The sequence below is a fragment of the Ornithorhynchus anatinus genome, chromosome 3 (genome assembly GCF_004115215.2).
Source record: "Ornithorhynchus anatinus isolate Pmale09 chromosome 3, mOrnAna1.pri.v4, whole genome shotgun sequence".
NCBI classification, from domain to species: Eukaryota; Metazoa; Chordata; class Mammalia; order Monotremata; family Ornithorhynchidae; genus Ornithorhynchus; species Ornithorhynchus anatinus.
This window is the reverse complement of record NC_041730.1, coordinates 94,883,546-94,894,153: the sequence shown is the minus strand read 5'-3', so window position 1 is coordinate 94,894,153 and position 10,608 is coordinate 94,883,546.

Below are 10,608 nucleotides of genomic sequence, written 5' to 3'. Positions count from 1 at the left end.
AGAGACAATCCCTGCCCATTGATGGGCTTACAGTCTAATCGGGGGAGACAGACAGACAAGAACAATAGCAATAAATAGGATCAAGGGGATGAACATCTCATTAAAACAATAGCAATAAATAGAATCAAGGTGATGTACATCTCATTAACAAAATAAATAGGGCAATGAAGATATATACAATTGAGCGGACGAGCACAGTGCTGAGGGGAGGGGAAGGGAGGGGGGAGGAGCAGGGGGAAAGGGGGGAAAAGGGGGCTTAGCTGAGGGGAGGTGAAGGGGGGGTAGAGGGGGAGCAGGGGGAACAGAGGGAAAAGGGGACGCTCAGTCTGGGAAGGCCTCTTGGAGGAGGTGAGCTCCAAGTAGGGCTTTGAAGAGGGGAAGAGAATCAGTTTGGCGGAGGTGAGGAGGGAGGGCGTTCCAGGACCGCGGGAGGACGTGGCTCGGGGGTCGACGGCGGGATAGGCGAGAACGGGGGACGGTGAGGAGGCGGGCGGCAGAGGAGCGGAGCTTGCGGGGTGGGCGGTAGAAAGAGAGAAAGGAGGAGAGGTAGGAGGGGGCAAGGTGATGGAGAGCCTTGAAGCCTAGAGTATGGGCATCAGTGAGGACCTGGCTGGGGTCGGTCTCCTGGGGTCGGGCCTATGGAAGGGAGAGAGGAGAGAGAGGAGCTAGTGCCCATGGAAATGATAGATAAGGCTGGGCCAGGGCCGGGAAGGAGGTGAGGCAGGTCAGGGTCACCTCTGCAGGTCACTCAGGAATCGACCAATTCCTTCAATAGTATTTATTAGGCGCTTACTATGTGCAGAGCACTGTACTAAGCGCTTGGAATGGACAATTCAGCAACACATAGAGACCAATGACGGGCTCACGGTCTAATCAGGGGAGATTGAGACCAATTGAGGAGTCCCCTCATAGCCCCCAGAAGTGAGGCCTCATCCGTTTAGGACAGATGGGGGTGGGAGGGGGGATGGATCCAGGCCCATGTTTGTTCGGGGGGATGAGACCTGGAGAAAGGGTGGGGTGGGATGGGGTGGCAGACGGGCCGTGCCTGCCTGCAAGGAAATTTGCCAGGGCCAGGAGTGGGGCTTCACCTCCCGGGCCAGGATCACTCGGTCAGCCAGGCACGGCTGCACATGGGCCTCCTCACGGTTCTCTGGCCAGTCTGCAAGAAAGGGGGAGAGCTGTGTGTGCTTGTGTGTGTATTCAGGGGCGTGGGGAGGCATGAATGCACCATCATCCTGTAGATTGAAAGCCCATTTTTAAAATAGGGTATTTGTTAACAATAATAATAATAATAATAATAATAATGATTATGGTATTTGTTAAGTGCTTACTATGTGCCAAGCACTGTTCTAAGTGCTGGGGAAGGTACAAGGTCATCAGGTGGTCCCACGTGGGGCTCACAGTCTTTATCCCCATTTTGCAAATGAGGTAACTGAGGCCCAGAGAAGTTAAGCGACTTGCCCAAAGTCACACAGCTGACAAGTGGGGGAGCCTGGATTCGAACCCATTACCTCTGACTCCCAAGCCCAGGGTCTTTCCGCTGAGCCAAGCTGCTTCCCATAAGCTAAGTTAAGCACTTACTATGTGCCAGGTACTATTCTAAGAGCTGGGGTAGTTACGGGCTAATCAATGAAGCAGCGTGGCTTAGTGGAAAGAACACGGGTTTGGGAGTCAGAGGACGTGGGTTCTAATCCCAACTCCACTACTTGTCTGTTGTGTGACCTTGGGCAAGTCACTTAACCTCTCTGTGCCTCAGTTATCTCATCTGTAAAAATGGGGATTAAAAACTGTGAGCCCCACGTGGGACAATCTGATTACCCTGCATCTACCCCAGCGCTTAGAACAGTGCTCTGCATATAGTAAGCGCTTAACAAATACCAACATTATTATTATTAATTTGGATACAGTCCATGTCCCACATGGAGCTAACAGCCTTCATCTCCATTTTACAGATGAGGTAACTGAGGCACAGAGAAGTCGAGCGACTCAACTAAGGACATAGTGCAAGCAAGTGGTGGAGCAGGGATTAGAACCCAGATCCTCCTGACTCCCAGGCTCGGGCTCTATCCATTAAGCCACGCTGTTTCTCACTGTACAACTTTGGTGTATCGTACTCTCCCAAGCGCTTAGTACAGTGTTCTGCACACAGTAAGGACTCAATAAATATGATTGATTGATGGCATGTATCAGGGGAATGGGACAGAAACAGCATTCTCAAATGCAGTGAGGAAGCATCTAGTACTAGCGCTGGCATTTATTAAGTGCTTAATCTCTGAAAAGTACTGTGCAAAGGTCAGGGGTAAACACCATCACCATCTACATCAGGGAAGGCAGTTACGAAGACTAGTTCAAGTGACGTTAGCAAAAATAAATTACTAATGAAATCAAACCAACCTAATAAGGTTACAGTAAACTGTTAATTGCTACAGTCAGTGAATACACAGTTCTAGGAGAGATCAGCCTTCTCACTGCTCCAGGAAGGAATGAAATTTGCTTAGCCCGCTCTTTTTGCACATTGCTGTTGTTGTCTTATACTGTAGTGCAGTGTCCGACCCATAGCGACACCGTGGACACATCTCTTCCAGAGCATCCTGCCTCCATCTACAATCGTTCCGATGGTGGATCCGTAGAGTTTTCTTGGTAAAAATACGGAAGTGGTTTACCATTGCCTCCTTCTGTGCGGTAAACGAGTCTCTGCCCTCGACTCTCTCCCGTGCCGCTGCTGCCCAGCATGGGTGAGTTTTGACTTGTAGCAGATGGCCTGCCACTCGCTAGCCACTGCCCAAGCTAGGAATGGAATGGACAGGCCTCTGCTTGACTCTCCCTCCCGTAGCCAAGACTGGTAGAGAAGCAGCGTGGCTCAGTGGAAAGAGCATGGGCTTTGGAGTCAGGGCTCATGAGTTCGAATCCCAGCTCTACCACTTGTCGGCTGTGTGACTGTGGGCAAGTCACTTAACTTCTCTGTGCCTCAGATCCCTCATCTGTAAAATGGGGATTAAGACTGTGAGCCCCACATGGGACAACCTGATTCCCCTATGTCTACCCCAGCGCTTAGAACAGTGCTCGGCACATAGTAAGTGCTTAACAAATACCAACATTATTATTATTATTATTAGAGACCTGGAAACTCTCCGGGTGCGACTCTGAGAAGGGGCTTTGCACATAGTAAGTGGCTAATAAACATCATTACTACTCAGTGGTCTTCCATTGCTGAGCTTCAGGATCACCCCGGATGATTGCGGGGTGAGGGGGTGGGGTGGGGATGTGTGTGTGCGTTTGTGTGTTGGGGCATGGTGGTGATGGAATCTCTTGTCATCTGAAACAATGGAAAAATCTCACGACCTTGAAACTTCAGGACTAAGAACCTGTGCAGAGGAATTGATTATACTATAGTATGATATAATAATAATAATGATAGTATTTAAGCACTTTACAATGTGCCAAGCACTGATCTAAGCACTGGGGAAGATACAAGGTAATCAGGTTGTCCCACATGGAGCTCACAGTCTTCATCCCCATTTTACAGATGAGGGAACTGAGGCACGGAGAAGTGAAGTGACTTGCCCAAAGTCACACAGCTGCCAAGTGGCGCTTAACAAATACTGCATTTATCACTATGTAAGCACTTGAACCCATGACCTCTGACTCCAAAGCCCGTGCTCTTTCCACTGAGCCACGCTGCTTCTCAATGTAAGCGCTTAACAAATACTGCATTTATCACTATGTAAGCCCTTAACAAATACCACATTTATCACTATGTAAGCCCTTAACAAATACCGCTGGGGTAGATACAGGATCATCAGGTTGTCCCACGTGAGGCTCACAGTCTTCACCCCCGTTTTACAGATGAGGTAGCTGAGGCACAGAGAAGTGAAGTGACTTGCCCAAAGTTACACAGCTGACAAGTGGCGGAGCCAGGAATAGAACCCATGACCTCTGACTCCCAAGCCCGGGCTCCTTCCACTGAGCCACGCTGCTTCGAAAACTGCACCTCTCTGTATCTCTGCCCGTCTCACGGGGTTTGGTTGTGCTTATCTGTCTGCATCTGCCTGCCTTTGTGCCCGCCTCTCTCCCTGCCAGTTTCTGACTGGGCTTCTTGCCTGCATTTGTCTGGGCCTACCTGGTACCTGTGCCTACCTACCCCTGGCCCTCTACCTGTCCATGCTTGTGTCTGCCTGGATCTCTGCTTGTGCCCGACTGTGCCTCTGCCCAACTGGGCCTCTCTCCGTCCGTGCCTGTGTCCGAGTCGCCTGTGCCCGACTGAGCCAATGCTTCGTTGCCTCTGTGCCTGTCTGATCGCCCCCATCTCCCAGTCAAGAAGCTGCGTGGCTCAGTGGAAAGAGCCCAGGCTTGGGAGTCAGAGGTCGTGGGTTCTCATCCCGGCTCTGCCACTCGTCAGCTGTGTGACTGTGGGCAAGTCACGTCACTTCTCTGGGCCTCAGTTACCTCATCTGTAAAATGGGGATTAAGACTGTGAGCCTCACGAGGGACAACCCGATTACCCCGTTATCGACTCCAGCGCTTAGAACAGTGCTCTGCACATAGTAAGGGCTTAACAAATACCAACATTATTATTATATTACTGTGTGCGAAGCACTGTGGTACGCGCTTGGGAGAGTGTGATATAACAATATAATAGAGACACATTCCCTGCTCATGATGAGTTTACAGTCTAGAGGCCTGCCTGTGCCCCTGTCCAAGGGAAGCAGTGTGGCCTAGTGCATAGGGCACGGGTCTGGGAGACATAAGGACCTCCTGTTATTGGGCATGGATTGTCTCTATCTATTGCCGAATTGTATACTCCAAGTGCTTAGTGCGGTGCTGTGCACATAGTAAGCACTCAATAAATACTACTGAATGAATAATCCCCGCTCCGGCACTTGTCTGCTATGTGACCTTGGGTAAGTCACTTCACTTCTCTGTGCCTCGGTTACCTCACCTGGAAAAGGGGTATTGAGACTGTGAGTCCCATGTGGGACAGGGACTGTGTCCAACCTCATTAGCTTGCATCTACCTCAGCGCTTAGAACAGCACTTGATGCATAGTAGCGTGGCTCAGGGGAAAGAGCTTGGGCTTCGGAGTCAGAGGTCATGGGTTTGATTCCCGGCTCTGCCACTTGTCAGCTGTGTGACTGTGGGCGAGTCACTTCACTTCTCTGTGCCTCAGTTACCTCATCTGTAAAATGGGGATTAACTGTGAGCCTCACGTGGGACAACCTGATTACCCTGTATCTCCCCCATTGCTTAGAACAGTGCTCAGCATGTAGTAAGCACTTAACAAATATCAACATTATTATTATAGTAAGCTCTCAACAAATACCCTCCTCCTCCTCATCATCCGACCGTGCCCTCTTATGCTTTAACTGTGCCATCCCCGCGTCAGACTGCATCTGACGGAATCCGTCTTCATTTGGCTCCGACCTTGACTGGACCTCTATCTCTCTGGTTCTGTCTGCGCGTGTGCTTGTGTGCGTGTGCGAGACTGTCTCCAACTGCACCTTGTCTCACCCGCACTAGGGTCTGACCGCTCCCGCCTGTGTCGGATTACATCCGCCTTTGCGGATTATAGCTTCTGACTCTTGTTTAAAAATATACCCCTTGGGGTCCTGAGAAGCCCCCCGTGTCAGGGGAGAAGCCTGGTAATGAGATGACATCTGTCGGGCTGCACACGCCATAGGATTAAAGCGTCTAAAGACTCACCAGCTGCAGCTTAATCTTCCACGGGGTCTCCGTTGCGGAGGATCTCAGCTAGAGGCGAGCCTCTCTAGGGCGGGACGCCCCCCTGCCCACCCACCAACTTTCCACCTTCTACATGCTGAGATTTCACTCCGTCCCTCAAGCCGTTTTAGCCACAGACCCGGGAGAGGGAGGGAGGAAGCCATCTGGGGGTGGGGAAGGAAGGAGTTAGAGGATGGGGTTTCCCAACCTGAATCCCAGGTGGGATCCCAGGTGGCCTTTGGCCACCATCCTCCAGGAGTCCTGTCCTTTGGTGCCCAGCTCTTTCTTTCCCACTGCCGGGTGCCAGAGAGTATAGGTGGGAGCCTGAGAGGGCAGGGCACTGCTCCCATTCATTCATTCATTCAATAGTATTTATTGAGCACTTACTATGTGCAGAGCACTGTACTAAGCGCTTGGAATGAACAAGTCGGCAACAGATAGAGACAGTCCCTGCCATTTGACGGGCTTACAGTCTAATCGGGGGAGACAGGCAGGCAGGAACAATGGCAATAAAACATTCCTCTGTGGGCACGTCCCGGGTGGGCACGGTCACTAGAGGAGACATCCGCCACCCAGTGCGGATGGAGTGCGCCCCTGGCTCACTCTGACCATGAGTGTGAGGGAATGGGAGGTGGGATGAGGAAACTGAGTCCTCAGCCCTGGCCCTGAGGGCCCCAGAAAGGAAGCTCTGGAGCTCAGCCAAAGCCGGGAGTGGGGGGCAGAGGCCCAGCCCCCGCTACCCACCCAGGGGACCCCAACTGTATGCCCGGTGGCACTGTAGCCGGTGCCTGGAGGACGGTTCATCTGCTGCATCAGAGTTCGAAGATTTATTTTGTTAATGAGATGTACATCCCCTTGATTCTATTTATTGCTATTGTTTTTGTCTGTCTCCCCCGATTAATAATAATAATAATAATGTTGGTATTTGTTAAGCCCTTACTATGTGCAGAGCACTGTTCTAAGCGCTGGGGTAGACATAGGGGAATCAGGTTGTCCCACATGGGGCTCACAGTCTTAATCCCCATTTTACAGAGGTGGTAACTGAGGCCCAGAGAAGTTAAGTGACTTGCCCACAGTCACACAGCTGACAAGTGGCAGATCCGGGATTCGAACTCATGACCTCTGACTCCAAAGCCCGTGCTCTTTCCACTGAGCCACGCTGCTTCTCTGGGCAGGGATTGTCTCTATCTGTTGCCAAATTGTACATTCCCAGCGCTTAGTAAAGTGCCCTCCACATAGTAAGCGCTCAATAAATACTATTGAATGAATGAATGAAGACCGGTCCGTGTGGTGCCACCAGTGGGAATCCGGGCAGGGCCGGGGTGGGGTGTTAATCGCATCCCAAGCCCGACGTTGGGGCCCATGGTCAGCAGCCTACCGGGCATGTGGGCATCTAACGGTCTTGGGAGCCATCACAGAGCTGGATCACAGTGTCTCTGCACAGTTCTGTGATTCCATACTGGCACCAGCAGTTGCCCAGGGTGGCAGAAGGGAAGTACCCTGGCAGCTTGGGGAGGAAACGGTTTCCCCTCTGGAGGTGGGAGCACACTAATGGAACCGCTGCCGGGGAAGGGCTGGATGGGTCAGCGAAGCTACCAGGCTAAGAGGCAGTCTTCCTCCCGGCTGTTTCTATAGTTCCCATCCTTGGAAAAATTCATGAGTGAACGTGCTGGTGTATATGCCTACCTGAGGGTCTGTGCAGGTGTACGTGAATGTGTGTACAGGATTGCATTAGGAGAAGCAGCGTGGCTTAGTGGAAAGAGCATGGGCTTGGGGAGTCAGTCACGTATCAGCTGTGTGACTTTGGGCAAGTCACTTAACTTCTCTGTGCCTCAGTTACCTCATCTGGAAAATGGAGATTAAGACTGTGAGCCCCACGTGGGACAACCTGATTACCTTGTATCTACCCCAGTGTTTAGAACAGTGCTTAAATGCTTAACAAATACCATCATCATCATTATTATTATTATTTTTATGTGTGAACAAGATCGCATGTGTGTCAAGAGTGCATGTGTTTATGTACGTGTGGGGGGCTTGTATCAGTTTATTTCCAGGTATTTCTGTTAGTTTCCAGATAGTCCAGGTATTGAGCTGACAATCTTTTCAGCTACCCCTCCAGGGTCCACAAAGGAGTGAAGTAAACTAATCTCCCTTCTTGCCTCGAGCAAGATCGGTAGGCACTAATCTCAGCTTGGACTCAGCCTAGATGAGCTCAGCGTTTGGCAGGGCAGCTGGACCGTGTCCTCCTGTCTGTCTGCCCATGCTCCCGTGGAGCTAATTTAGGTCCCATGGCCCTGGAGGCCCGAGGAAGGCCGGGACAGATCCTCCTGCCCTAGAAGAACTTACAGCTCGGCTCTGCCTTGGTTCTCGCCCATCTCCCAGGAAAGGACACGTCTTGGCACCACCCCGAGCACAGCTGTCTTTGTCTGCTTCCCCACCTTGCCCCAAGTTTGTCAGGAGGTCCAAGGTCAAACCTTCCTCCTGGTTGTTTGCCCCGCAGCCAGTGGGAGGCAGAATTTGGGGGTACAAAGGGAGAAGGGCTTTGGGTCAGTCAGTCAATTGTATTTATTGAGCACTTACTGTGTGCAGAACATGGTATTAAGCGCTTGGGAGAAGCAGCGTGGCTCAGTGGAGAGAGCCCGGGCTTGGGAGTCAGAGGTCATGGGTTCGAATCCCCACTCTGCCCCTTGCCAGCTTTCTGACTGTGGGCAAGTCACTTCACTTCTCTGTGCCTCAGTTCCCTCATCTATAAAATGGGGATGAAGACTGTGAGCCTCACGTGGGACAACCTCATTCCCCTGTATCTACCCCAGCGCTTAGAACAGTGCTCTGCACGTAGTAAGCGCTTAACAAATACCAATATTATTATTATTATTGTTACGCTACCACAATAACCAGACACATTCCCTGACCACAACGAAGGTAGAACCGGCAGGAACCGGCAGGAAGACATCAGCCTCCCGGGATTGCGGTTTGGGCCTGGAATTAGGCTCGGGGGTCCCCACCGTCAGCACGATTTTAGTGCCGGATGCAGGGTGGGGTCCTGGACTTGGGGTGGGGGGCAACAGGGTCGTGATCCTGCCTTCCAGCCCTTCGGGGAGACCTAAGCCTAGAACAAGCAGCCCAAGGCCTTGAAATCTTCAGTCCCGGTGCTAGGTCCCTCCCCCAGCCCGTGGGGCTACCGGACTGGCCCACCTGCTGTTCCTCCCCTGGGCCCAGTGGCACGCTCCGGGCCAGCTGGCCCAACGGTTTGCAAGCCTTAAGGGGCTGAGGGAAGGTAATGTGAGGATTAGACAGGACTGTGTCAGTCTCTCCATCTGTTATTTCTCTACTGTAATAATAATAATACTAATAGCGGTGGTATTTGTTAAGCACTTACAATATGCCAAGCACTGTATTAAGCACTGGGGAAGATACAAGATAATCGATCTGTGGAAAGTTCCTGACCCACATGGGGTTCACTGTCTAAGGGGAGAGGGAGAATGGGTTGTGAATCCCCATTTTGCAGGCGAGGAAACGGAAGCACAGAGATGTGAAGCGACTTGCCCAAGGTCACACACAGTAGGTGCATGTCAGACCCAGGATTCAAACCCAGATCCTCTGTTTCCACTAGGCCATGATGCCTCTCCTCTGAACTATCCCAATTGCTTTGTACAGTTCTCTTGCACAGAGTAAGCACTCATAAAATGCCACCGATGAATTGTTAGAACAGATTCATTCAGTCGTATTTATCGAGCATTTACAGTGTGCAGAGCATTGTACTAAGTGCTTGGAAAGTACAATTCGGCAACAGATAGAGACAATTCCTACCCAACAATGGACTCACAGTCTAGAGGATGTGAGGGTTAGACATGGATGGGTCTGTTTCTCCAGCTGTTTCTCCCTACCAGCTCTCTCTTGCACAGATTTGGTTGCTGCCTCTGGATTCTAATCCCGGCTCTACTACGAGTCTGCTGAGTGACCTTGGACAAGTCACTTAACTTCTCTGGGCCTCAGTTACCTCATCTGTAAAATGGGGATTGAGAGTGTGAGCCCCATGTGCGACAAGCACTGCGTCCAACCTGATTAACTTGTATCTACCCCAGGGCTTAGAACAGTGCTTGACTCTTGTTGATGTTGTCTTATGCTGTAGAGTCGTGTCCGACCCGTAGCGATGCCATGGACACATCTCTCCCAGAATGCCCCACCTCCATCTGCAATCGTTCCGGTAGTATAGCCATAGAGTTTTCTTCATAAAAATACGGAAGGGGTTTACCATCGCTTCCTTCCACGCAGTAAACATGAGTCTCCGCCCTCGACTCTCTCCCGTGCCGCTGCTGCCCAGCACGGGTGAGTTTTGACTTGTAGCAGATTGCCTGCCACTCACTAGCCACTGCTCAAGCTAGGAATGGAATGGACAGGCCTCTGTTTGACTCTCCCTCCCATAGTCGAGAAGAAGCGTGGCTCTTTCCAGGTGTGGGAGTCAGAGGTCATGGGTTCTAATCCCGGCTCCGCCATTTGTCTGCTGTGTGACTCTGGGCAAGTCACTTAACTTCTCTGTGCAAGTCACTTAACTTCTCTGTGCCTCAGTGACCTCATCTGTTGAATGGGGATTAAGACTGTGAGCCCCACATAGGACAACCTGATCACCTTATATCACCCCCAGTGCTTAGAACATAGTAAGCGCTTAACACATAGTAAGTGCTTAACAAATGCCATCATTCTTATTATTATTATAGTCGAGACTGGTAGAGTACTGAGAAGCAGCATAGTCAGTGGAAAGAGCACGGGCTTGGGAGTTAGAGGTCATGAGTTCGAATCCCGGTCTGCCACTTGTCAGCTGTGTGACTGTGAGCAAGTCACTTCACTTCTCAGTGCCTCAGTTCCCTCATCTGTAACACGGGGATTATGA